This window comes from Anser anser, assembly GCF_964211835.1.
Source record: "Anser anser genome assembly, chromosome: 8".
Taxonomy (NCBI): domain Eukaryota; kingdom Metazoa; phylum Chordata; class Aves; order Anseriformes; family Anatidae; genus Anser; species Anser anser.
Genome location: NC_139728.1, coordinates 10161936 through 10188493, shown reverse-complemented (window position 1 = coordinate 10188493; position 26558 = coordinate 10161936). Strand labels below are relative to the sequence as shown.

At 55.9% G+C, this 26558-nt stretch overlaps 1 protein-coding gene across 1 annotated transcript in view; it reads left to right on the top strand.

Moving 5' to 3' along the window:
• The window catches only part of NUF2 (NUF2 component of NDC80 kinetochore complex), a 145249-nt gene that overhangs the window by 113389 nt on the left and 5302 nt on the right, over window positions 1–26558 (top strand). The window contains exons 35-36 of the mRNA XM_083845765.1: window positions 4432–4628; window positions 7759–16934. The gene's annotated coding sequence lies outside the window, so the exon portion shown is untranslated. The remainder of the gene's footprint in view (window positions 1–4431; window positions 4629–7758; window positions 16935–26558) is intronic.

The following is a 26558-nucleotide window of genomic DNA, read 5'->3' as shown; positions in this document are numbered from 1 at the left end:
TGTCCTAAGGTGGCACATCTTGTGTGCTCAAGGGCTGGCTGGGCAGGAGGAAGCCCAACATAATTGTTGCCTTGTGCTGAAGCTCTCCTGAAGTACCATGTGGGTATTTTCAGCTTCAACTCCGGCTGAGGCAACCACCAGTAATGTGAAGGGAGAGCAAGCAGGCATGGGACTTGGCTTCCTCACCGTAAACTGGGTACTAAAAACCAGACCATCCAAAATGCCTTGCCACTTGGCTCACTCCGGAGAAGTCACTCAGCTCTGGGGGTTGTCACTTAGCTCTGTCGTTGGATGAAGCCAGTGGTCCAGCCTAAGGTCAGTCCCACTCCCATAAAAATAAATGCTCAAGGGCGTACACGGGAGCTGCGTGCCCCATCACCACTGAATTCCAGGGGTGGGTGTAGGAAATGGTTGAACTCTTGCACCAACTGAAAGTCCCTCTCCTACCTTATGGCAGAGACATCTCTGTGCGCTGGTTGATCCAAGACCCTGCTGTAGGGTTTGCAGGGCAATGGTTTTTGGCGACGTGTGGCCTGCTTTTTCAGCATCTCATAAACAGGGAAAAGAAACAAAGGCAAGAATTGCCATGCAGCAGTGTGTGTGTAAATAGATCCCTGGGAGGGTGAGGCCAGCAGTAGGGAAGGGATCGAGACGATTTCTATTGCCAAAGGAGCAGCCGTGAAGCTGCTTGCCTTTGTGGCTGGACCCTGGGGTGGTAGGTTGGTGCTCCTCATGCCCAGTGCTCACTTATCTGGGCTAAGAAAACCTTCTGCTTGCCACGGGAAGGGGGTTGCTCCATGTTTTAAAAAGGTTAATGGCTTTTTTTGTTGGATAGTAAGGAAAAAATTATGATAGTGCTCAGGTGGAGATGTATCTCATCTAAAAGGGTTTCTAATGATCGGGCTTTATGTTGAATTATTAGAGGGTCAATAACCAGCATGTGTGGTGATCTGGGGGTCCTCTAGCAAGGATCTGGACTAGGGACACAGCCACTGGGTTTGCTAGGACCACCCTTAGGGGTGTGGGACCCAGTGCCCTGAAGAGTCCAGGGCATGCGTGTCCCATCCCATGGGGTCTCCTTCCTGCCTTGCCACCACCCCTCTGCCATCACCTTGCCGTGATGGCTCCGCTCTCAAGTCCCCACCTTTGTCCTCGTTCACCCTTGTGCCCTTTGGTGCCCCCCAGCTTGGTGACAGCCACTTCTTCCTACCTTATGGTGACCCCCACCTGAAGTACCACCTTGACCAGGCATGATCAAGCCGCAGGTCTCTAGGAGGCACTGAGCCAAAAATCTTGCTGCAGGGGAGCGTTTTCACCAGGGCCTTCTCCAAAGCGAAGTCAAGGAGCACTTCCCCGGGGGGCTCGGGTCTGAGCCCTCGTGCTGACAGCGTGCCACAATATTCTGGCAGAGCGCTGGATGATCTCTTTGAGATTAAACTTAATTCACAAGTCCTTAACCTAAGGTTCCCGTTCATAAGTGTTTCATTATTGAGGGGTGAGTACCTGGCAGCTTCATTCTTTAATAGCATATATAGCATGTTACACTTTACAATGCATTAGCAATAAATGCTTAATGGAAGAGGCTATATCAAGCTGTTAGATAGAAAGCCTATTATAAAACGTGGGCTCCTGCTCAAACAATGCGTGCGTCTGTTTAACACCTGATGTTAACTCAGAAAGTGTGTTAGAAAGCACCGCTCCTTGGCACAGAGAAAATAAGAAGCACTTTATGTATTAAAGTGTCACCAAAATTTCCTCGCTTGTTTAAAACAATCTGGAGAAAACGTTGTCTTAAAAGGTAGCTGCCTGAGATGGGAAGGCTGGAGCAATCCGTCAGGAGCGGGGGCTGGGGATGGCAGGAGATGTGCAGCAAGGCTGGATCGTGCCCGTTCAGCGCAGCGTGGGGGGGAGCCCGTTTTAAGGCCAGACTTACCGAAATGTTGGTTGGGTCTCCAGACCCCTGGGCACCTTCCGTGCAACCTCTCCTTGGGAGTGGGGCTGTCCCAGCAGGCTGGCCGTGGCTTGGTCTAGCTGAACACCGCAGCCCTCTGAAGATGCGGAGTCCTCCCCAGCCTGCTGGTGCCAATCTCACCCACCGAAACCTCCCAGCTTCTGCAAGGAGATTCCCCCATTTTTAATTAACTGAGACCTCAAGTTTGTGGGTTGATCTTTAATTTTTATTTATTTTTTAAGCATCGTAGCACAAACCCAAGCTGTCATTGGTGGTGGGGTCTGTCTGCATCTGGCCCAGGCTGAGCTACGTGCCCAACTGCGCAATCCACCACAAAATTCAGTGCTTCCTATTTGCAGTGTCCACCTTTGAGGCCACCAGGGGGTGAGACCCAGCAGCACAGGCAGGAGAGCGTGTGGTTTGTGCATTTCACATTCACAGTCTCCAAGTCCAGGTGGTGCCTGCTCCGTCCTGCAAACCCCACGATGATTTTAGCATCAACAGAACCAGCCTGGGCTTCTTTGACTTCCAAAGCAGGTGTGCTATTCTGCACCATGACTCTTCAGTCCTGGCCACACTGTCTTCTTCCAGTGCTTCAGCAGTTAAATGGAAAATGGTGTTTGAGAAGATTAGAATTAAGTTATTAAAGCATCTGGACACTTTTAAGAGGATTGCTGAGCGTCGTAGTACTCAAGATTGACTTGAGAATTTGGGGTTGGATTTGCAGCTGGAAGAAATTCCTCATGTACTGTATACCTGCCCCCTGTGTATATGTTAGCATACTTGGCACAGATGTCTCTTTGTTTCTGTACAGGAAACTAATTGCCTTTCTTGTTTCAGGCTGAAGTTTTCCTGTGTCATTCTGTAAATAATGAGAGGCATTTCTCAAAGTTTGCCAGGCGCCTTTGTCCCCCCTGACGGCGCTTCAGCTGCTTGCCCTGCACGGGCAGAGCATCCCCCTTGCTGGAAACCTGGTGCCACCTCGGCGAGGTCTGCGCTGGTGCTGAGGTTTGTCAGGGAGGCATCCTGCACGGTAGCAGGGAGGTGAACACGGGGAGAAGGAGGTTCCATATCAGTGACAAACTTTGCCTTGGAGCTCTATCTCCAAGGTAGAGAGGCTGAATTTTTGGTACGCACTCTCTCCTTGGCCATCAGACACATCTCCTGGGGTTTAAAGAACAGCAGAAGGTCAGGGCTCGTGACAGTCAGAAACAACACCATGCCACGGTGGGAATCCGTCTCTCTCCTCCTGGTACCAAATGATGGTTTGCTACAGACCTGTGGGAAAACAGAAATCCTCAGAGCCTTCCCAGGCAGGGAGCTGGAACAGACACGGAATAAAACAAGGACGAGAGAGCCTGGATCTAGCCTACAGCTGTGCCCACTGCTTCCACTTGATGTGAAAGAGGAATTCAGGACAATAATGAGAGACCAGCTGCGGTCTGGTCACTGCTGCTGGCCTCGGTGCTCTCTGCTGTCCCCTTTGTCTGTCCCTGTGCTCCAGCTACCAACACTGGTGTGCAGGCAGGGCTGCTCATGTGGCCCCGTCCCAGCCGCAGGCAGCTCGGTGCTATTCCTGCTCACCGCTCTCATTGCCACCGCAGCTCTCCTTTCTACAGTGTAATTTGGGCTGCAGAGTAATTGAGGGGTTTGCAATCAGCACCAGCACCAAAGAGGGCTTGTGGTGAGGGCAAGGCTTGGCTTTGGCTGGGTGAAGACCGCCTGGGAGGAAGCCCTCTGGGTGGCCAGGAGATGTGGTCGGGCTTGGAAATCAAAGCTGAGCCTTCACCGCCTGCCCTGGTGAGCCGGGCTGTGTCGGTGCTCCCAGGATGGCTCCCTGGGTGCGCTGGGGGATGCTGAGCCGTGCCTCAGTTTCCCCTCTCAACAAGCAGGGGAAGGAGCCCGTGGGGCAGCTTGGAGGCAGCATGGGGCTCTCCTGACAGCATTTGGGGTGTGCGGCGTGCTGCGCTGCGGTGGCTGTTACTGAGACCGAAGCTGGCAGGGAGGGCTGAGCATCCTGAGCCAGCTCGAGCCAGCAGCTCTGCACGGAGGATTTGGCCTGGACCTTTATTACCTGTCCCCCTTGTCACTTTTGGGTAGCAGGAGCACGCACACGGGGGGTATCCAGCTACTTCGGGGCTGTCACGTCTGCCGCAGGGGGCACAGTGCAGCGTGTGACAAGCCGGTGTCATTAGCGCAGGTCTCAGGCTGCTGCCAGGTGGGGTTTGCTGGAAAACCTCCCTGTGCAGGAGCCCCTCACCCGGAGCCTGGCTGGAGCACGGATCCTGCCCACTGCTCAGCACCTGCCCGAGTTGCTGCTTCCTCCTCTCCTTGCTGACACGGGCAGGGGACGCGCCGCGGTGCCGCTAATTGCGGAGGGCTCGTGCTTTCGGCACCGCCGGCCGCAGGCTGCCAGCCTCCCCGAGCGCCCGGCTGGTGCAGGCGTCGCATCTGATCTGTCACTGCTTGCTCTGACACAGGCCTGGCCCACGCCTGGGCAGTGATGAGCATTAATTGGGTCCCCCCTCCGCCTCGCACCGGCTGGGCAGCATCACCATGGCAAAGGCAGCGAGCGGCCGAGAGCTTTTGGACGGACGCGGACCCGTCAGGCATGGACCCAGAGGGCTGCAAGTGGCGGGATGAGCGTAGGGGTGCTGTCAGAAGCATCGGGCTGCAGGTATCGTCTCAAAAGGGGCTGGTACACGTGGTTAAAGATGCTTAAATACACTCCTAAAGCTGGATGCTGCAGCCACCACACCTGGCTGAGGTGGCTGCAAATGCTGTAGCTGGTGCTGGGGTAGCAGGACCGGGCACGATGCTGCTGCTCTGCATACCGAGGCATGCCGATCTGCTTGCAGCATCCCTTTCTCAGCTTCCAGCCTCCCTGGTGGCAGCACGTGATGCCTTTCTTGAGCTGGTGAGGGCTGCTGCGTGCTCCAGGTCAGCTGGCTGCGTGGCACCAAGAGCAGCGTGGCCCCGTGACGGCGCGGCTGCGATTGCTGGGGGGCATTTTGCCTGTAGCTCCCTAGTTCTGCTGCATTTCCGTCAGTAAGACCTTCATTTGGGGCATTTTACCCAATCTCTCGCGCTCAGGGACTTTGACAGCTATTTTTGGCTTTGAACGTGGTCATCAAGAAAGAGCATCAAGTGCATTGCTTGCTTTATCTGCCTGCGTGTTCTCCGTGGGATGGCACTGGGTTAATCTCTTTTAAAAGTGCAAATCATGGAGCATTTGGGGTCCCAGGAGCCCACCAAAACCCTGCTGATGCATCTGTTCAGTTGAAAGATGTGCATCCACTTGCTGAACCAGTGGAAATGGTGCTGGGCTGCCTGTCCTTAGGTGCAGCTGCCGGGGCTCGGCTCACCTCTTGTGCGAGCTCCCAAGGGAGCCGGACACCACCGAGGGTGGCTGAGGCCCCTGCTTTCATCTCAGCTGCGATGGGGCGATAGCCAGGACACCCTGGACAGGAGGAGTTTAAAGAAACCCACTTTCTGCACAGCTCGAGCTCCAGCTGGGTCTCCCTGTTTGCTAGAAATCGCCGCCAGCTCTAAAACAAACCCGAGATACTGCAAATAGTTGCATCGGATGGGAAATCTAACAGCCCTGTGACCTTTCAGGGGTAGGAGGGACTCGTCTTGCTCTTGACTGCCATAGCCGTGGTGCCAAGAGCATCCCGCAGCAGCCTGAAGGTCGGCGTTGCCCTTTTCTTGCCCTGGCAGCTCCTCTGGGCAGGGAGGGAGGTCTGCAGGCAGCTGCGGGCCCACCGCTCGCGCAGAGGCTGCGGCTGTGCTAAGGAGCAATTAGAAAGACTGACACGAGCTTAACGGAGCACCAGGAGGCATTTATCCAGCCTCTGGCAAGTGGAAGTCCTTAACAAGATCTAAAGGAGTTAGGGCTGATCTCAGCTTCACTCGCTCACCCCCAGCCTTGAAATTTAGGAAATTAATTGGAAGTAAAGTATAGCACTCAAGTCGTTATACGATGTATTTTAAAAAAAGTGCTTGGTGCTGGCTTCCCAAAGGTCCTGCTCACATCAAGGGAGGCACAGGCTGTCAGAGGCAGGGATGTTGTCGTGCAGGAGCCCCCAAAACCGTTCCCTTGCAGATGTCCTTTCTACCTCATTATACCTACTTCGTGTTTTCCAAGCATTTTTGACCACATTAATGATTAAAGCAAACCGGGATTCTTATTGGCAGCACAAATCACTTTTTCAAGATGACACCAGCACTTACAGTCTTATTACTGTCATTAACAAGATTATTATTATGACTTTGCCGTGCTCCCCCGTTCTAAAGAAAGCAATCCAAATACTCTGGCTTAAAGATATCCCAGCCTCGTTTTGCCTCTCTAACCAAAAAAGAGGTCGTGTCAGCCCTTCTAGGTAACAGAAGAGCATCTTTCTACGGATGTACTTAGTGTATTTTGGGTTATCCAGCCCAGTTCCCAGGTCTGTGCTTGTATTTGGGTGTCTCCGAGGTCGGCGGTGGTCTCCTGTCCTCTGCAGCCTTCGCTGGCTGGGTATGGAGCCAGGGGCTGTGGCGAGCCTTGCTCCCTGGCAGGGTGGCACTGGCACTGGGTGACACCTGGCCAGCCTCTGGGAGTAGCCCCAAGGAGCTGGAGGAGGTCCAGGGAACCGGTCCCAGCATCTCGTTGAAGTTCCCAGCCACGGCGCCTTCCCTCCCTTTGCCGAGCTTCGGGGCGCCGCCAGCCCCATCCATCTCGCAGGATGGGTTCTTGGCCGCCCCGCAACGAGATGCCGTGCGGTAGAGCAGGGAGCTGACAGGGTGTTTGTCACGGCTGGGCCCGTCCTCGCCAGCCTGGAGGTAGCTGGATGATAGGATACACAGGAGAGGACACATTGTTCCTCGTCTTGGCCGTTACGGCTTTACAAATGACTATTCCGAGCTTAGTTCCAAAATGGTGTCGTGGCTTTCGCTGCTGTCATCAATTGCCATCAACACTGCATTTAGCTGACATAATTACTTATTGTTACAATCAGTGCCCATTAGGTTAAAGCTAAATTACAGTCTCAGTCCTTGGGAACTGCCTATTACATCCATATGAATACGCAAAGTTCATCACTCATGATTAACGTTGCTACAGTGAATACAAAAGGAATTAGTGAGGACCTGTCACTTATTGTAAAGTGCTGCCAGATTATGGTATCAGAAATGATGTGTCAACTGTTAAAACTTAATAATCCATGCTGGAGCGCTGTATCTGATTATAACACCGATCAAAGGAGAGGCCTGATTGGCACCGGGAAACCCAGGCTGGGTGGCGATGGGACTGATAACCTACATGGGTCAGGAGTCCTGCACCGTGTGTTGGAGCTGCTCGCTTGGGGTTGGGACCCTGCTGGGGCACGTGGCTGCGAAGGGGACATGTGGCCACAGTGCTCGGGCACGTGGCTGAGCCGGGAGGCTGGGTATGGCTCTGGCTAATGGTGGAAGTCCCTTGCTTCTTGCAGTGACAGGAACAGATCTCCCCACTCGTCATCACCCACGGAGGGCTCCTCGTTCACTTGGGTTTTGCTGGACTCGTTTTCATAGGGGAAAAAAGCTGCATGAAGTGGTGTGTGTATAAATGTGTGCACGCGTGCATGAATTTAGAAAAAGTCCTACCTTTTCGTTTTGGCGTTACTCAAGGGGACCGTCTGATTTTTCTTTTCAAAAAGACTTTTGTTTTGAAACTTTTTTTTTTTTGCATTTGCCTTTCACATTCTCAAGGCTGAAGAAAATGCTTTGCCTGACCTCAAATGCTATAACGCTGCTTCTTTTTTCTTTTAATATTTTTTCCTAAAAAGCTTCCTACAAGCAAACAACTGGGAAAAGGAGCGGCACCATTCTGGCTGAAGCACATGGGATTGAGAAGTTTGGGTACCTGCAGATCTGCACCTAGCTCCTGATGCAAGTGGGGACTGAGCCATGGGACAGCGAGGCCCCTCCAGGTACACGGCGTTTTGCTCCTCGTCCAGCGGTGTGGCTGGAGCCACGACACAGGGAGGTGCTCCAGGGCAGGCAGGCGCTTCTGTAGGACCACCAAAGGGTTGTGAGTCTCTCACCAAAGTCAGCATGGTTGTTCCTCGCAGACCTGCATTTTCCTTTGTGGCTCCTGGCTGCAGATGTTTGCTGGTGGTCATGGCTTGATGTGCTGCTGAAAGCTGGCTGCCTCGCACTAGCATGCTTACACTCACCCGTAACCAGTTTGGGTTTCCTGACAGCGTTTTGCCTCGCCGCCAAAGAGTATTTAAAACTCATGAGGGCCTCTGGTCGAAGGCTTCTGGAAACTTTGCATGATTTCTGGCAAGCGTTTTGCCTTCTGCTGTTGCTGTCACGATGACAGAGCTCCTGTGGACAACAGAGGCGTGCTTGTCCTTCTGACACGGGGTGGTCCTTGGTAACGGGAGCAAGGTTTGTGGCTCCGTGGTGTGCCAGAGCTGAGATTGCCCATGTGTGCCCCAGGTAGTTTAACCTGGGAGCCGGGGAAGGGCTCGCTGCTCTGTAATCCCCAAATCCTCGCAGGATGTTTTAAAAGGGAGCTGCAGCACTTGCTGCTCAGCGATCAATGCTGGGGGGAAAAGCAGCCATGATTCCCTGCGAGCTTCTCCAGCACGGCGAGTTACCTGCTGCTCCTCTTAACTCCTCTGTGGGACTCCAGCACTGGTTTTGGTCTCCCAGAGGTTCATCTCTAGTCCCTTCAGCAGATATCTACCTAACACCCTCTCTACTGAAATGGGATGCGACGCAACCACCTGCTCTGGCACGGACCTAGTGCTGGTGCCCATCCAGCCTGTGTGCACCGAAACCGTCAAGAGCTGGGCTCAGATATCTCTGCGAGGAGCTGCACACCCACGGCAAAGCCACACAGGCCACAAACAGCAAAGCTGCGAGGCCAGGTAGTTAACGTCAGTGCTGCCGCCGTGCTCGTGGCTGCTCCAGGCTGTGTGCCCAGCAGTGCCCACCACCAGCAGCTCTGCCCGAGAGCTCATCCGAGCATCCGCAGTGCTCACCCGAGCTGTGACCTTCTGTGCCATCTGCCACTGACAACGTGAAGAAAAGCCCTTGGTGTATTTGAAGGCATGTTTGCATCGTACATCCCCTTCCCTCTTCCGTTGTTTTTCCCAGACCTCCAGCCAGCCTCGTCTCTCTCCTCCAGATTTGCTCCAGTTGTGCTTCACCTCATTTGAGGAGCAGTGCCTTTTTTTTTACTAGTTCAAACCACCTTTGCCTGTGGCCCCGTGGGACCTGTGCTGCTCCCATCCTGCTCACTGCTTCCCGGTCAGCCCCCGTGCTCTGCAGCTGTTGGACGGCCAAGGGAAGAAACTTTACGTCTCTCTTGGAGAGCATCCTGGCTTTTGGTGATGACATCTTCACTCTGCTCCCTGTCCTGCCTTACGCTAGGTACACGTGTGCTGATCTATGTGTATGTGGCATCATGCCCATATTGTCCTCTGCGATGCACTAAGGAGCCTGGTAGCAGTACCAAGGGCCTAAAAAACTGTAGTAGGACTGAAGGTTTCAGATAAGCTTTATGTAGGTCCTCCACACTAGGACCTTCCTCTTTCAGTGTCTCTTAGGGTTTTTTCATCTTCAGTTGCCTAACAATGATGGCAAGAACTGGATTTCTTTCTTTCCTGCTGCAGCTCCAGCTAAGCAAATCTAACTAAACTAAAAACACTTGTTTGGGCTAAACTGCAAATGTTTTCTTAAAACGTCTTTGGTGTGAACTTGCAAACAAGATTTCCCAGGTCCATCTCTGTTCTGGTTCAGCTGGTATATTTGATCTATGGAAAAAATATTAAAGCATTTACTTACTGTAGGCAAACAAAACTCTCTTTAGAGGACCTGAAATGCAATCTGTCATTTTCATTTCAAATCATTTGAAACGTCTCTATAATTTTAACCATAAAATGGAAAGTGTAACTGGCTAGTCACTGTTCCTTTTTAAGGCATTCAAATGAAACGTTGCATTTTTTTTATTTTCCTTCTAACTTTTCCCGTTTGTTGGCTCATTTGGAAGTCGGCAATTCCCTGAGATGAAGTTGCACAAAGTTGGCTGTTGCTGAATTTGCATTTTTCCCAGAAGAGAGGCAGAGACAGAGGGAAAAACGTCGCCGTGCTGCATCGCCAGGCACTGCGTCCCCCGTGGGCCTGCCCGCCCTCACCTCCTCCACCCGCCGGTGTCCTCGGTGGCGATCCCCCTCCCATCCCCGCTCGGACGCAGGATTGCAGCTCCGGCTCCTCTTCCCTGTGCATCATCAACATGTTGTTTCCAGGGTCATAAATTTGCACGGTGATGAGACACAACCAGATGTTAGGATACGTGAAGCGACTGGCGAAGCAGCCTGCTTGGCGCAGCCCCCGCCGCTGGAGTCCGCCGCCCGCTAATGAGAAGCAGGTCTCGCGCCTTGAGCTGGGCCAGGACAGACAGAGAGCATCCCCAGGAGCTGCCACCTCGACCCCCGGCCTGCTCTCGGTGCCCGGGGAGCACCTCGGGGCTCTTTGGTGGCTCTTGGCTTCTGGCAGCCATCTGGAAAGCTGCTTTGGCCTGGTGCAGGGAGGGATGCGCAAGGCCGTGGTCCTCCTTGCTAGCAAGGAAGCTGGTTACAATGCCGTGTGGTGCTCTGTCGTGTAAAAATGCTTCTGAGACGCGGGTTTTGGATGGTCTGTGTGGCTGAACGGGTTGGGTTTTAACGGAGAGACCCATGGGGAGGTCGTAGCTCAGGATGCTGATCCTGTACCCGCTGCTGGGAACCTGTGTTGGCGTGAAATACTCGTTTCCACGTGGCTTCAGCCCCCGTGTCCTGAGGTACCCGTGTCCTCATGGGTGGGCGGGGGCTGGGGAGGGTGGCACTGCAAGGGAGTCCTGCAGGGAACGTGCAGTGGTCCGCAGGACAGCCGCAGCTTTTGGCCAGCATGTAGCAGATACTACCTCTGTGATCCAGGCCCTCGTGGTGTTTTGGGGTACGCACTAAACATCTGGGGACACACACCCTGATGACAGTCCCTGGGCACAGCCATCCTGTGAGTGCTTTCTCATCATGGTCTCTTTCTTCCACCACTGTCCTGGAAGTCCCTGGGGGTCCCTGCTGCCCCAGGGGCGAGGCTGAGCCCTGTGTGGGGCTGGCGTGGCTCTGTTGTGGCATCAGGGCCGGCCTTGCATCACAGGGTGAGTTTAAGTCGATTAAGGTAATCCCATGTGGAGGTCTGGCCTCAGTGCCACTTCTCTGTCCCGTCGTCCTTCCCTGGACCACGCAGGCGGTGGTGGTACCTCCTCCTACACCTCCATGCATGCTCCCATCGCCTGGGGACGGGCAAGTGCATAGGTGTGTGCACGTGGGAGAGGAGACCCATCTGAAGGGGTGTGCTGGTACCAGACCTAAGGGCTAGGTGCTGGCCAGGGTGTCCTGGGGAGCACTCCTTGCTCGGAGGCTCAGGAGCAGCCTCCAACGTGGCAAAGAAGGAGACAGAGCTTGGGGTGTCCTTGGAGGGGACAAAACACTGCAGGGCACGTGGCCATGAGCATCCCTTCGAGCTGTGGTTCAATCCCGTTGGGACCTGGGGGACATGTTTCCCCCCTGCAGTGACCCAAGAGGGAGGGCGAACACTTGTGGCTCTGCTCTCAGCATCCCACTCGCCCAGAGCTGAGCCCCCGAAGGGCTTCACCACCCTCCAGGAGAGCCTCCATCCTCCTCCTCGCTGCAAAGCCAGGAGAAACGAGGCCGTCAGCTCGCCGCCCCGAGCGTGTAAAGGGAAGGAGGGGACGGGGCCTTACAGGGGGTGAGGGGACCTCGGCCTCCCTGCCGAGCCTCCGCTCCTTTGTGCGGCGCAGGTTGGAGGGAGTTTGGGTTAAAAGGGGTTAACAGCTCTCTGCTGTAACACATGATTGGTCTTTATGAGGTTGAAACTCTTGTCTGTTTGAGGCCTACAGATGATGCTAAAGAGCACAATAATGACAGCAATTCAAAGCAATCTAATTATGCAAACGGGAGGCTAAACAATTTCATCATCCTTAAATTAGATTGTCCTAATGAGATAAAGACACCAATTAATCCTGAATTAATTTCAATAGCCTATTTCAGGCAAACACTTTAATATGCAAATGTAAATGAGAAACAAAGCCTACTGTAGAATGCCAGAGTTCAGAACCTCTCTCTGCACAGCTGCAGCGGGTGTAAATAGTGTCTAATGAGTTTGCATGGAAAGACACAACCGGTTGAAAACTGGAGCCTCCGTACAGCACAGCCGGTGCCTCAGGTACGCGGCGGTGCCGAGGCGGCAGGGGGACGGCCGGGCTGGCACCGGGGAGCCGCCGCGCACGGGGCACGGGACGGGAGCCGCCGCGGGACACGGGGCTTTAACGAGATGCTGGAGCCGAGTACCTGGCCGGTCGCCTTTCTAGGACACGGAGATGGTTTTAATTAGCTGGTGGATAATTGGTTTAAATTAGCTGGTTTGCTCTGCGCTCGCAAAGGTCCGCTCCCAGTTTTTCTCCCAGGCACTTGGCAGGGGAAAGGGCGAAGCCTGGGATGTAGATTACGGGGAAGGCGGATGCCCTCCCTAGCATCTCCCACCTTGCTCCCCGTCCGTAGCAAAGCACCACCAACATCTCCTTTGAGCCCTCCTGGAAGCAAGCACCTGCCCCGAGGGCCTGATCCTGAACTCAAACTTGTGCTTCCCTGTGAGTAGGAGCACGTGCTGGGGGTGCTGTGCAGAGGGCCACAAAGGCAGCTGTGGCACTGATGGTCACGCTGGGTTATTCCTCTGGCTGTGTCCCTTCTCCAGCAGGTCCCAGGAACATGCCTTGGAGGAAGTGTTAAAATAGCCCAGAAAAACCTATTCTGTCCCAGAATGAGCACCTTTTGGGTAATCTATGCCCTTCCTCCTCTAGGGCTGCTGTTGGAGGATAGCATGAACAGAAAGGCTTTGTGTCCTTCCAGAAAACACATGACAACCCTGGACATTCTTCCCCTTAAAAATGTCCATTCTCTGTTTGAATTGTGCCAGGGTTTATCTCCAGCATCACCCCGTGGCAGCACGTGCTGCAGGCTCAGGAGGTGCGGTCCCTCTTGCCCTCCCACCAGCACCATTCGGTGACCTCCACCGAGGGAACATCTCACATCTTCCCTGTGTGTTGGAGGGAATTTGCTCTTTGTTTTGGCACCGTGTCATCATCCCACCGGGACATTTCATGGAGCAGGGAGGTTTGTGAATTTCCAGCCCAGAGCGAGGTCCTGCCTTGCTCACATCACCTCTTGCATGGACTTTAGGACCAAATAATGTCCCTGCGGTTTATTGTCCCCTCCTGCTTAGCTTTGGAGGGCTTTGTGAGTGGTGATTGGGAATTTCGGCACTTCTAGTGGGAAATCTTGGGTAAGCATCGCCTGTGCAGCGTGGGATTTCATCCGTGCTGGGTAGACAGCAAACATCCCTTCCCATTTCTGCGGCCTGAATGGGCACGGGGTTTATTGACGGATGAGTGGAGGCAGCGAAAGGGCTGACGGCCCGGAGCTCGCGGCGTGCCAGCAGACCTGGAGATCTATCACACATGTTTGTCCTTGGAAAAAAGACAATTGACTCTGTAAATTGCTTCATCTCTGGCACTCGGGGTACCAGCACCGCCTTTTCCTCTGGAGCCTGGGGGATTTTTTCCAAAGCCTTTGGTGCTGCCTGGGCTCTGTTCTCAGTGCCGTCGGCAGTGCGAGCTCTGGCTCAGCGGGCGCTGCCGTGCCGCGGACAGAGAAGTGGGTGAGAGCTCGCTGCTCCCAAACCAGAGCAGGGCCATCCGACCGATGTCTAACCGGTGCTTCGGGGCAGAGGCGTGCCCAGGAGCTCATGGAGATGATGCTTAGAGAGCCAGGGGTTACCGTGCCCCAGCGTGGGGATGGGCCGGGGGACCCGGGGGGGTGCTGTTAGCAGCCGCAAGCTGCGTCCAAAAGAGGATGACAGATCGCTGCCTCCGGCTGTGGTTTCCCGTTAATTAATACCAGGTCTGCGCATTACCCGCTCACCCCACGGGATGAGTTGGGTCTGAAGCGGGGGCGAGCAGCACCGGATCGCGCCGTTGCCAAATCACCCGGCTCGTGCAATATGGTGCGCATCTGGCCGCCCGCCAGCGGCGGGAGCACAAAGCAATGCCTGATTCAGCAAAAAGCCTCCCCGGCCCCTTCGGAGATCTCGTGAAGCAGCAGAGTTTCTCTCTCCTCGCCGTTGCTCTCAGGCCGGGACTGGGCACCGTCAAATCGAATTAACCATCTCGGGGAGGCACGGCCACGGCCTCTCGTGTCAGCTTAAAGCCGTGGATGGGTCCAGAGTCCTCCTGACTCGCCGTCCGGGCACGGGCTTCGTTGCCTGGATCCATCTGCTGCCGAAGCCCGGCGGTCCCCGGAGGATCCAAGCGTGCTCCTGAGCCCCGAAACAGGGATGCTCACTCATGCGTTGGCAAAAGGGCTCTAACAGTCAGCCAGGGGACTTGTAAAAACGCGACCATGGGGCCTCCTGTTTATTGCGCTCCCCGCGCTCTGCTCACACATTAAAAGGTGGTGCTTTTTTAGCTGCCAGTGCCGCTGCCTGGCGAATCCAGCTGGTTTTCCTTCCCCCTCTGAAATCACGACGTCTGCAGCCAGATGTGCCCTCACCCCACTGGCGTGGGGGGAATCCGGGGTGGTTGGGGAAATAAAACCGCGCGGCACCGGCAGCGGGTCGGTTACTGATGAGCCGTCCAAGGCGCAGCGGAGAATCTGCATAAAATATTCCTCGTGGAGCTCGGGTAGCTGGTTCCAGCCCAGATAACAGGCTGACAGGCGCCGAGGAAGGATGCCTTTAACCTTCACAAAAGTGAGAGGACAGGAGAGAAATGAGCCAGGCAGCGGTGTCACGAAAATCACAGCCTCAGCGATTTGGATGCGTTTCGCTCTGCTGCAGAGTTTTGTGCGGCGGAGGGAAAATAAACAAAATGTTGGGAGGAAGCTGGCGGGCCAGGGGCATGGTTCTGCCGGGGCCGTAAACGTCCCCGGCCCCTGTTGTGGAGAGCTTTGCTCCTGGTGGGCTTGGAGAGCTGGAGATGGCATTGCTGTGGGATGCCCCGTGGTGCACAGATGGGATTAGCAGGAGACCACGCAGCAGAGGCTGAGCACCTTCTTCAGGTGCCGCTGCTCACTGGTGTGAGATTTAAATTTGGGAGGACAACCATTTCTATCATGAAAAGCATCTCTGGAGGCACAGGGGGGTCCATGCATTGGGTAGTGTGCTTATGGTTCAACTTGTGGCTGGTGACAGCTGCCCAGCCTGCTCTGGATATGTCCCCATGGGAAGAAGCGGTGACAACTCACCTGGTGCAAAGAGGCTGGAAGGGACTGGGAGCACGGTGGCACATCTCAGCCCGTCCTCCGCCCCACGAGCTGCTGTGCAGCTCCCCAGCCTGAACGCTGAATGATTTGGAGAAATAAAGCAATATTTTCAGCTCCGGTTTTCAGTGGGGCTTTTTCTGCAGAGCCTGGAGGGACGGCATCTGGATGCCCCTGGCCAAGGGGCTCCCCACCAGCACCAGGCAGCGCTTCAGGGACATCTTGTGACACTCGGCGAGACCAAAAAAAAAGGAGAGGAGGGGATCGGCTCTTCATCTGGGATGGAAATCGAGCTGGTGAAAGGATGGATGTTTTCTCTTTTGCCTTGAGGTTAGAAAACAGCAGGAAATCCTTGCTTGAAGAAAAGGCACATGGCCACCAGTGTGACTCGTGCAGTCTCTGCCTCCTTGAAGTCAGCCTGGAAACAGAGTTTTGCGGTGGGTAGAATTTCACAGACTTTCCATGGTTGCTGGCTGCAGCCTTTCTCGTGCCTGGTTTGCAGCTAGCGCTGCATTTTTGCCATATTTCTGCTAGCCTGGGGGGCTGCGTTCATGCAACGGGTATCACGTAGCTGGGTGAAGCAAACACTGCCTTGTCTCATGGATGCAGCTTTCCATGGGACGAGACTGCCTGTGCGGGTGGCTTGGGGAACGCACCCACATGGGGAAGGCTTGGCTTCAGCCTCAGCTTTTGTCCCAGCACCCGACCCCACAAAGTCTTTGCAAAGCGAGCGCACCCCGCGCCAAGGACCCCCCGCAGAACTAACTTTGCCTTTCTTGTTTATTAATAAGCATTTTTGCCGAGTAACCAAGATGTATTGAGCTGGGACTCCCCGAGTGCGAGCAGCCAGAGATAGCTTTGACTTTTCCTTTTTTTAATTTACCTTGTGGGGCTGTGGGAAATGAGCAATCCTTCTGGCTGTCAATATTGCCAGCGGTGCCGCCGCCCCGGGACCAGCGTCAGCCTCGCGCCGCCCCGGGACCAGCGTCAGCCTCGCGCCCACCCGGAGCTGGCACAGCCGGCGTGATGGGGACAGAGCCAGCGGGGCTCTTGCACCTCCCAGAAAAGGGCTTTTGCATCAGCTCTCCCCCCTTCCCACCTTGCCTGTGCAGATGTTTTCTTCTATTTCTTCTGCCCCAGCCCTTCTCTCTTCTTCCCCTTCCTTTGATGTGGGCTCAGCTACTTTGCAGGGTCTTTTTTGCATCTTGCAAAGGAAACCCTTGCTTTTGCAGCAAAGCAACACCCACAAAATGCTCCCGGGGCTAGGGGGCACCTGCTCTGACCCCCTCCTCTCCACCACCCATCATTTTCCCTCTCAGTAACAGCCAGGGCTCTCAGGGTGGTTTTTGGGGTCACCTCACCCCAATCAGAGGTGTTTTCTCCTATGCTTTCAGGTCAGGGGAGAAGCAACCTGGGCTTCCAGGTGGCCAGGGAGGGTAGGGCATCATCTGCACCCTAATTAAGTGCTAAGGAAGTGATGTGGTGCAGCTGAGTGCGGTGTGGCTGGGAACAAGGAGACGCGGAGTAGATAAAAGGGGCTGGAGGGGAGCTTCTGGAGTCCTTTTGGGGGCAGAGGTGGCAACCTGAGGATGGCAGAGCTATGGGGACGCCTCTCCTGCTTGTGGTCCCAAACTGTGAGTAGGGCGCTGGGGCCAGCGGGTGCTGCTTGGTTGTGGGGTTGTGGTTGCTGGGTTGTTGGGGTGCTGCGTGGTTGTGGTGCAGCTTCCCATCTCTTTCCAATCCTCTGCTCTGCACCCAGCTGCAGGCAGCCACCCAGGCAAGCCTTGGTGCAGCTCCTGGGCACAGCCCAGGTGGCTTCGGGAGCATCCTCTGGTGGCCCCTCTGGGAAAAGAGAGCGTGTTTCGGGGTGCTGGGTAGCTCCTCGTGGCTCTGAGGCCACCACAGCCAGTGGGAGGCTCCCTCCTGGTGCCGTTCCTCTCTGATACTTCCCATTTATCCACGGTGAGATGCTTCAGACCCAAACCATCTTAAGCGACCTCCAAAAGACAGTGATAAGTACCTTCCCCCGTCATTACGGCTCCATTTCATCATGGCGCTGATAGCAATAATGGCGCTCGTAACCCCCATCATGTCCACTTAACGTGGGTCGTTTTCCGAAGTCGCTCGATGCCTCCTGACAGTCCGGCCGGGCGCTCCGCGGACATCGCTTAACCCCGGTGAGCCGGAGAGGAGCCCCGGCAGCCGAGAGGGGCCGGCACGGGGCGGGCAGGGGAAGGACATTGATTTTATGACAAGGGGCAAAGCTGGTGTCAGCACGGGGACGTTTCAATTAGCGCTGGCGGGAGGGATCCTGGGCACGGCAGAGAAGCTGCGGCCGCTTCGCCTGTAATTTATCTTTTTTTAACCGCGGTGAAAAATGAACCCCAAATTAGAATCCCCATTAACAATTAGCATAATCAAAGGAGACACGTTATAATTTCAGCAGAAAGGCGCTCGGTGATGGCACGGCAGCCAGGGATAATGACAGCCGGCGAGCGGTGGATGGCCGCAGCGGTGCCGCCTGCGCTCGCATGGCCCTGCCATTACCCTACCCGCACAGCACCGTTCCCTCGCAGCCTCTCTGCAGGCTGGAAATTGCCCCCGAGCTGCTCTCAGTGCCAGAAGCATCTCCCTGACTCGCTCCTGCTTTCTCTGTGCCCACATGCTGTCCCTCTGCCTGGGGACTGCAGGCTGGCACCTGGAAAGGGAAAAGCGCCTGCCCAAAAAGCAAAGTCGCTCCAGTTTTGGCAAAGGAGCAGCGAGCTCACTTTCAGGTTAGCTTATCTGAATAATCACACAAGCGGAGCTACCCCAGGGTGCCAGGGAAGATGCAGAAATGCATCCCATCTGCGTGCACCGTGGCATCAAAGCCAGAGCTCTCCGAAAGGAGGTCGGTCTGGCGCACCTTTGGGTGTGCAGGGGGTGGAGACGCGCTAAAAATGAACCGCTGCCGGAGTGACCCATTTGGTTTCAGAGCCAAAAGCTTGAGTTTTGAGGGATTTTTTAGATCTGAGATCGCTTTGGATTACGGTTTACGTAAGACAATGCGAACCTTGAAAGTGCTCGGCTGGAAGCAGAGCTGTCAGTTCTGCGCCAAAGGAGCGCTTTGATCAGCGGGGAAGGAAGTTTTGAGCTTTTCTCCGCTGAGGATCTCGAACTTGCTGGGGAGGCTCCCTCCGAATCTGGAGCAGAGTCAGGCGAGCAGCTCCCTGTGCCTCCAGCTGCAGGGGGGAAGATGCAGGAGCTGCTGGCCTCTGCCCCTGAGCCTCCCCAAATCTGGGGGCTCCCTGCTGAGAAGTGGGGCTGGGAGCATCTTCCTTTCCCCCTGCGTAGTTTGCTCCTTTGGCAGCTGGATCACAGGTTGGGGGGAGCAGGGTGATGCCGGGGTGCCCTGTGCATGGACGCCAGGGAGTGGGGATGAATACCTGTGTCCTGATGTAAGATGTGGCTGGTGGCCCCGTGCACCCCTGGCACTGCCGGATTGCTTTAGGGAGCCTGGAAAACAGAAGAAGTTTTGCTGCCAGGGGGCTGACGGGTTAAATTTGTGGGTCTGTCACCACTGGAGGGAGAAGGGAAAAAAAGAAGAGGTCTGCAGATGGAATAAGACCCAAATCCATCTTTCTCGGGGGATTTCGCCATCCTCCTGGCCCAAACCGGGCTGGGAGCGTGGCGCTGGGTGCCGGGAGCAGCTCGGGAAGGGGAGCGAGCACTGTGTGTTTGCAGGGGGGGGCCGGGATGCTCCTGCTCGAGCAGCCTGCTCCCCGCGGAAGGCAGTTACTGGCAATTTACAGCGTGTGCAGGGAAGTCCCCGGAAGAGGCTTTAAGAGTCGTTGAGCCAACGTGCAACTATATATCAGTTAATGAAGTTTAATAGCACCGGATAAGAACTGCACTGCGGCTCTGGGATCCTCCTGCGAGCGCGGTTATGGGCTAAGAAGAGAGGCAGGGAAAGCAGTCCCTCGCTCCTGCCCATATGTTGTTCCCTCCGCGCTTCGCAACTCGGCTGCCTTTAATCGCAAGGCAGTCCCACAGAGGTGATAACGGGAGCTGGCTGGCATCTCGTCTGCTCCTGCCGCATCAGCAGGAAGAGTCTTGGGCACTTCAGCAGAGTGAGTCAGGCCTTTCCCAAATTAGCTCCAAAATGGGCTTTTTTTCAACTGGAAGGCCCAGGGTGGAGCTTGCTGCTCTTCTGCTTCATTCCTCTGAAGGTCTTTCAGATTTGGAGGAAAGGAGCTTCTCTAAAAATCATTTTTCCCCCCTGAATGCACGTGCTCAGGACTGTACATCTCAGCTTCCCAGCCACAGGTTCGCTGATAGATTTTCACCATATACTCCAATTTCCACACACACACACACAAAAAAATCAAACTGATGGAAATGTGAGTCCTGGAACATCAGTAAACCTGGGGTTGATGACGTAGGGGGAATGGGAGAGAAGGCGAACTGCAGAGGTGTTCCTCGGATGGCAAATCCTTTTCCTAGCTGCTGTCCTGGGTCCGTACCCCATTGCCCTGCCCGTCGGGTGCCACTCGGGATGCTTAAAATTTGGCAAAAGGGCTCCTGAGGCACGGGGGACAGCAGAGCTGTGCAGGAGAGAGCGTGTGTGCATCCCTTCCGCTCCTGCAGCCTCCAGGGATGTCTCCTCCATCACTTATCGTGGTGACACACCCCACATTTACACTCTCGTCCTTCTGCTCAGCATGGTGCTGGGCTTGTGGGTCCCAAAAGTGGCTTGGGGTGGAGCAGGGAAGAGTAAATCCTCCAGCTGGTGCCTGAGTAGTGACTTACCCTATTTGTGCAGCAACAAGCCTCCTGCTCCTGGCCACCCGAGCCTCGTGCCCTTATGGAGGTGGACCTGCTGGGTACGTGGCAGCTCCTTGGGGAACACCGGGCACCCCTGGGGCACCTCTGGCTGCGGTGTGGAGGGGCTTCGCAGCCTCTCCTGTGAGTCCCTATTTCCCTGCGGTGACGGGAAGGCCAGCGGCAGTCTTGGGGAAATCTTGACCCAGTTTTCTTGCCAGCGCCTGGAGGCAGCGCGTTTCAGGAGCGCCGCTGCGCCTCTGCCAAGCTCTGCTGGCGCTGGCAGGCGGCCGGCTCAGGGAAGCGCTGTGGGAATTTGTCCCGGGGAGGGCATCGCCTCTCCCTGCCTGGCCTCGGCTTTGAGAGGACGGAGCCCTTCTTAGGAGAAAGGCAACCTGAAATGCCCCTGTTAGGCTGTGGAAACTGGGGAGCAGCTGGTAACATGCCAGTAAGGGAAGGGGACATGCTCTTGGGCACCCTCCAAGTTTGAATATCCCAAATAAATCCTACCTGACCCCATCCCTCTCCCGTTCTGCCCCTCCCTCTCCTTTCCCATTGCCAGCTTCCAGTAACCCGGGCCCAATAATTTGGTTGTAATAAAATGTGACTGCTGGGGCTATTTTTACGGAGCTGGCATTCATTTGCATGCCGGCTCCGTGTGGGGCCCCAGGCGATCTCTTTTCCTCTCCCTCCCCGTGCTCCCCCCACTTCCTCCACCCCGCTGGCATGGCTCTGATCAGAAGTGACAACAGAAACACAGCCGTATTTCCCAGAGATTTACCGAGTTAGATGATGAAAGCTCGGAGGAGCGGCAACAACGGGAAGGGGGACTCGAAGGGGAGCGGGGAGGAGGGGGGAAGTTCCTAAACTGATCATTTTCAAATGTCAGCTCCGCTCCCAGGGGCTCTCGGGGTGAAGCTGCTGTTTGTGGGAGCACTGTGGGACCGTCGAGGTGGGGATGGAGGAGGCCAGCTCCTCGTGCATCCCACCCCCGAGGGCTGCTCCATGGGGTTTTGTCCTCCACTGGGTGCTGAGGCTGCCACCCACACCCTCGTGCCCCTCTGCCTCTGGGCGCAGCATCCCCCGAGCAGGATGGAGGGGAAGGGACGGGGTCCAGCTCCCTGCTGGCACCTCTCCTCCCACCCCACAGGTGCCAGCGATGCCATCGGGCTGTCCCAGCACTGGTGGGGACGAGCAAGACCCTCCCGTGCCGCGGGGTGCGTGGTCACCCCGTCCTCCCTGCCGTCCTCGCCCTCCCTCCCCTTTCTCTCTCTCCGTCCTCTCTGCAGCGCCGCTGTCAAGCCGCTTGATCACCTGCCAGCCCGTATTGATTTTTGCTTCCCAATCTCCAAGCTGGATGGAAGGAAAAGATTAAAAACAGTTTGTCAGTTTGAAGTTGAATAAGAATTCAGTGCGAGGGACATCTCGGGGGCTTGGGGGGGAAGAAGGGGTCAAGGCCAAGGGACGGCGCTGGGGGGAGTGTAACCCTCCTGCACCTTCCACCCTGGTGACGCTCCGTGGTGGCTGGATCAGGCACACCCACTGCGTGCTGATGGACCCCCAGGTGCCAGCAGGGTGCTGCCTTCACCCTTTTGGGCTGGGCATCCCGTGGAGGGTCCCCGATGTCCCCTTTTGGGGTGCCCTGGCTGCCTCTCGCTGCCCGCCAGCGGTGCCCGGCCCCGGTGCTCCCGTCCCCACGTGTCCCCGCCGCCGGTGCCATTAGTATTCATGTGGTGGGGCTCCTGCTGTCCTTGTCAAGACTGAGTGGGCAGGCTAAGGAAATTTGCCCTTCAAAAAATGAGAATCATTTGAGTCAGGGAAGCTCTTCCCTCGTGCGTGTGGTTTCCTTGCCAGCCCGGGGGATGACGGATGGGTCGCAGTGATCCCTGCGCGGCAATAAGGGACCGTCGGGTTGCGATTCGGTCGTGGTGCTGGGTGCGAGCAGGAGCACAGATGAGGCTTGTGTGTGGTCTAGAGGCATGGTTGCGGTAATTTTGGGGTGTGTGACTGGGTGCTGGCCTGGGGTGCAACGCTATGTCGTGCCATGGGATGCTCAGATGCAAGAGCGGGTCTTGCAGTTGGTTCCTGCATGCCTGAGGTGCTGGCACAGCTGGGTTCGGGGGAAAGGTCCCCGGCTGATCCCCATGAGGTCGTGAGTCTCTGTCCTCCTGTGGGTGAGGCCTTCTCCTCCCTGCTCCCGTAAGGGAGGACAACAGAGCTACGGGCTCCCCTTCCTGCCGCGCTCATTGCTCGCTGGTACCCAGTCAGGATCTGCTGAGATAGGTTTGTCTATGTAAAGAAAAATCGGGTGGCTGTACTCCCATTTATATCCACAGGTGTATTTCCCTACCTCAGCAATAGATGGTTACGTCCTCGGCCAGGGTAAGCCGGCAGAGCTCCTTCAGGGTCGGCAGCGCTGCGCTGGCTCGCGTCCAGAGGCGAGGACCTGCTCCTCCCAAGAACCAGAGCCGGGCACGTGGCTGGGAGGCCGAGGAGGAAAGCGAGGTGGCCTCGCGCGTGCGGGGCCTGGGAGGTCTGCGCTGCAGCGCCTGCCTCCGTCCTGGTGCCACGGGCATGGCGTTTCCGCGTCCTCCCCGCGGTGCCTGCTGGAGGACCTCCGTGTCCCGGTGGGCCGGGAGGGAGCAGCACCCCTGCGGGAGGTGGGGTGGCTGCGGCAGCGCTGCTGCATGGATGGCGGAGGGAAGGGAGGCAGAGCCTCAGCTCCTGGCGTTGGTGTGGGCCAGCAGGCTGCTTTGCTTGGCCCCGTGCCTGCATCCACATCGCAGCCCCGGGGGGGAAGGTACCGCGGTGCAACGCTGCGTCGGGGAGGTCGATTTGTGCCCCCCCTGCTGCTGGGGACCCCTTGGTCCTGCACCCCCGTGGGGTGGGAGCCGTGGAGCAAGTCGAGCACGAGAGGCTTGCAGGGAAAGGTCACGGAGAGTTTTAGGTGGAAATGTCACTGCTGCTCCGTCAAAGGGGTAACGGAGCCGAGGCGCGGGGACCTGATCTTATAGGAGTTTCACTCAAACGTGTGGCTGGTGCATGGGTGCTGCAGGGCCACCTCACCCCCTGCCCGTAGGAGGTGCTCCTGCTGGTTCCACCAGCCCCAAACCTGGTGGGGGTTTGGGCACCTCCTGAGCAAAGGGGGACCCCGCGGACACCATACCAGTCAGGCACGTGCCTGGCTGTGAAAGGCCAGCTTTTCCCCCCAGACCTGATGGCCAGGCCGTGGAGCTGCCCCCTGTGCTGGCCAGCTCCAGAGCTGCCTCTGACTTCTCCCCAGCCTTAATTACTGAATTTCCATATCATCAATTCCCCGCGAGTCAGCACTTGACAGGGAAGGCTGTGGCTACTGTCCTTGCTGCTGCCATCAGAGAGCACCAGCTCTGTCCAGGGGACAGCTCTCCAAACGTTATTTTTATCTCTGTCTCATAAAGCCTGTTCTGTATAAATATATTTTAATTAATTAATAAATGGGACGTAATGAATCCTGGCAGGGTGACATTTGAGCAGAAAGCGAGGCTTTAACAGATCCTGACATGTGTTAGCTGGGAAAACACAACACAGCCGCGTGTGCACCACACACACGCACGTTCCTTTGCTTGTCAGGACTGTTACAGGTTGCAGAGGGCCCCCCCTTTTTTTTTTTTTTGAGGCAGGGGCAGTGAGAGCTGTGTGCCACAAATGGGGGTGTGGAATAATCATATAGGTGGGCCTCTGGGTCACCTCTGTCCTGCGATGAGGAGGAGGAGGGAGTGGGTCGCTCCCTCTCAGCCTGGTGAGGTGTCTCCCAACAATAGGGTTTGCTGGAAATTTGCTGCCCAGTGCGCTCTGGGTGCCCCTGGTCCCGTGGGTCTGCTGCTGCACGGGGGGCTCGGGTCAGGAACAATGTCTGGGGCATGAGCCTCAGGCTCCTGCTAGCTCGTGGTCGGTCTCAGCCAGAAAGGCAGCCTCGTGGTGGTGTGTTTGTCTGGGCTGGTGGTGACACTGTGTCCCTAAATGTATTCGTGTGAAAAGCGTGGTTTTAAGGAGGTTTGCTCCTTTGCACGCCAGTTCTGTGGGTCAAATCCAGAGCAGTGGTGAAATGAGCTGTGAGTGCTCCTTTCTGGTGGAGATTGCTGCTGCCTTAGGTCAAAACCACCACTTGATACGGCCTTGGGTGCTGCGAGGGCTGGTGTTTGGTGATTTCCAGGTGGTGGTAGCTGCTTTCTATGGGTCTGCTCACAGGGGGGATGAAGCAGGGGTCTCTGCTCTTTCTGATGCGCCCAAGAGGTGGAGGTGCATCCATGCAGTGGGCCTGTGGTGGGCCTGGGGGCCCAAAGGAGCGAGGAAGGTGCTGTGACTGGCTACGGTGGTTTCTGACCTGACTTCGTCCTGATGGGGAGAACATCTCAAGAGGTCCTTGTGGTTGTGGAAAGCAGTCCAAGAGCTGGAACCTGGTGGGATGAAACGGAGTAGTGAAAACTTCACCTGTTTCCTTCCAGTACCATCTGAAGGTTGCCCTTTGTGCGTGTAGCCAGCTGTAGGCCTGCTCTTCTGCAGCAGGGGTCCAGGGTTTGGTCCAGATGTGTCCTCCTCCTTCCCAAAGCCCATCGCTAGTCGTGTGTCAGGGTCTCGGTATATAAACCTGGAGGGTGAGTAGGGTGAGTGTCCAGCCCCAAACCTTACAAGTGATCTTCTCCATTCCCAAGTCCGGGAATGTGACCCCATGGCTCTGCCGTGCTGCGGCCCCAGGAGCTGGTCACGGATTTGTTATTAATCCCAGCCACACGTGCCTGAGACCACAACGCCGCAGCTACATCTGGCAGTGCGTGTGAGGGGTGAGTCATGCAGGGTGGAAGCACTGCCCGAAGACCTATAAGCCTGACAGAGCCTTCCTCCGCTGCAAACAGCCTCCCGAGCCCTTGGCAGACCTGCCTCTTCCCGCAGATGCCCTCGGTTACTGCCTGGGATGGTGCCCGCTGGCTTTGCTTCCCTCTGCCAAAGCCCACTGGCTACCAGGGCCCCCAGTGGGGTCTGCTCAGATCTTCCCCTTCGAGATCTTCCCCTTCAGCTTCGTGAATCTGCTCCGTGGTGCAGGATCCCAGCTTTGTGCCCGCATCCTGACCTGCTGGCAGGGAATCTGGGGAGAACAGGGGAGGAAAGGACATAGCCAGGACGCTTTGACCCACTACGGTTGTGTGTGTATACATAAATGTTTTGCTTTTAGGGCTTGATCAAATAGGAAGGATGTGCTGTTTGCTGTCGAGCTCCAGTTGTGAGCTTTGGCTGCTGGAACAATGCAGGGAACAGATTCGAGGCTGGTGTCCGTGTGGGAGGGGTGGGTGGCTGGGGATTTCAGCGTTTTCCTCCGTGGAACGGGTCAGTGTTCCTCCCCTGTCCCTTGAGCAGCGAATAATATAGTGGTTGGCTCTGCTTCGCCCAGCAGGGTTATTGTCATCCTTGCTAAAGTTTGACATTTTACACTTTAACTAAGCGCAGCCTTAGGCAAGAAGCTGCTAAGAGACAGATTTCCTTATTAAAAGAAGATGTCACCAAAAGAGCAAGTCAACAAATACGCCACTGCCCAGAAACAGCCAGGGGAGCAGGGGGAGGCGAGGTGGGGACGTGGGGTGCCTTCGCCGCCGGGGTGTGCACGCAGCACCCATGGCAGCGGGGCTTTGGGGAGCCATCCCTGCTGCTGGCTGCCAGCTGCGGGGTGTTTGGGTGTCTGCGTGGAGGATTTCTGCGTCTGAAAACATTTTCAAGGGTTTTTCCTCAATATTGCGATCGCAAAATGCTAGACACAGAGGGCTGCAGGCAACTGCTCTTTTTTTCTTTTTCTTTTTTTTTTAATCGGAGCGTGCCTGGTGATGTGCCTTTTCCCTGTGCTGCTGACAATGGGTTTTTGCTCCCCTTTATGGAGTTTAAGTGTAATACACTTAATGGCAGTTAGTGATGTCAGTGCTCTTTGGTATAGCAAATCTCTGGTGTGAGATAATCTTAGTTAATGATCAGCATAAAACAGATAGAGGTCAGTATTTTAGCGTGGCTATAAATCCCCCGTTTACCGCGATAGAGGTGGAAGGAGGCGATCCCATTAACCTTTCTGCTGTACTGATAGGGTGTGCGTCCCTCCACGGTCAGCCGGGGCGGAGGAGCATCCTTCGGCTCCCGGTCACCCCTGAGGCTCAGCTGGGGCTCCCTGGCTGCACCCTGCTGCTGCCAAACCCGGGCACCACGGGGAAGCCAAAGCCCCTGGGGCAGCTCCGAGCCGTGCACCAGATCACCAGTGGCTGGGTGGGTTTTGGGGAGGCAGCCCTGGGTTGCACCAGCTGGGAGTGTGCCGCGACGGCGTGGATGCTCTGATCCTGTAGTGGGGAGAGAGGTGGTGTGGAAGGGGGAAAAATAAAGTCAGTGGAGCATTGTGGTTAAGAATCAAGCAACATAAAAGTCAGGGAATAAAACATTTAAAGCTC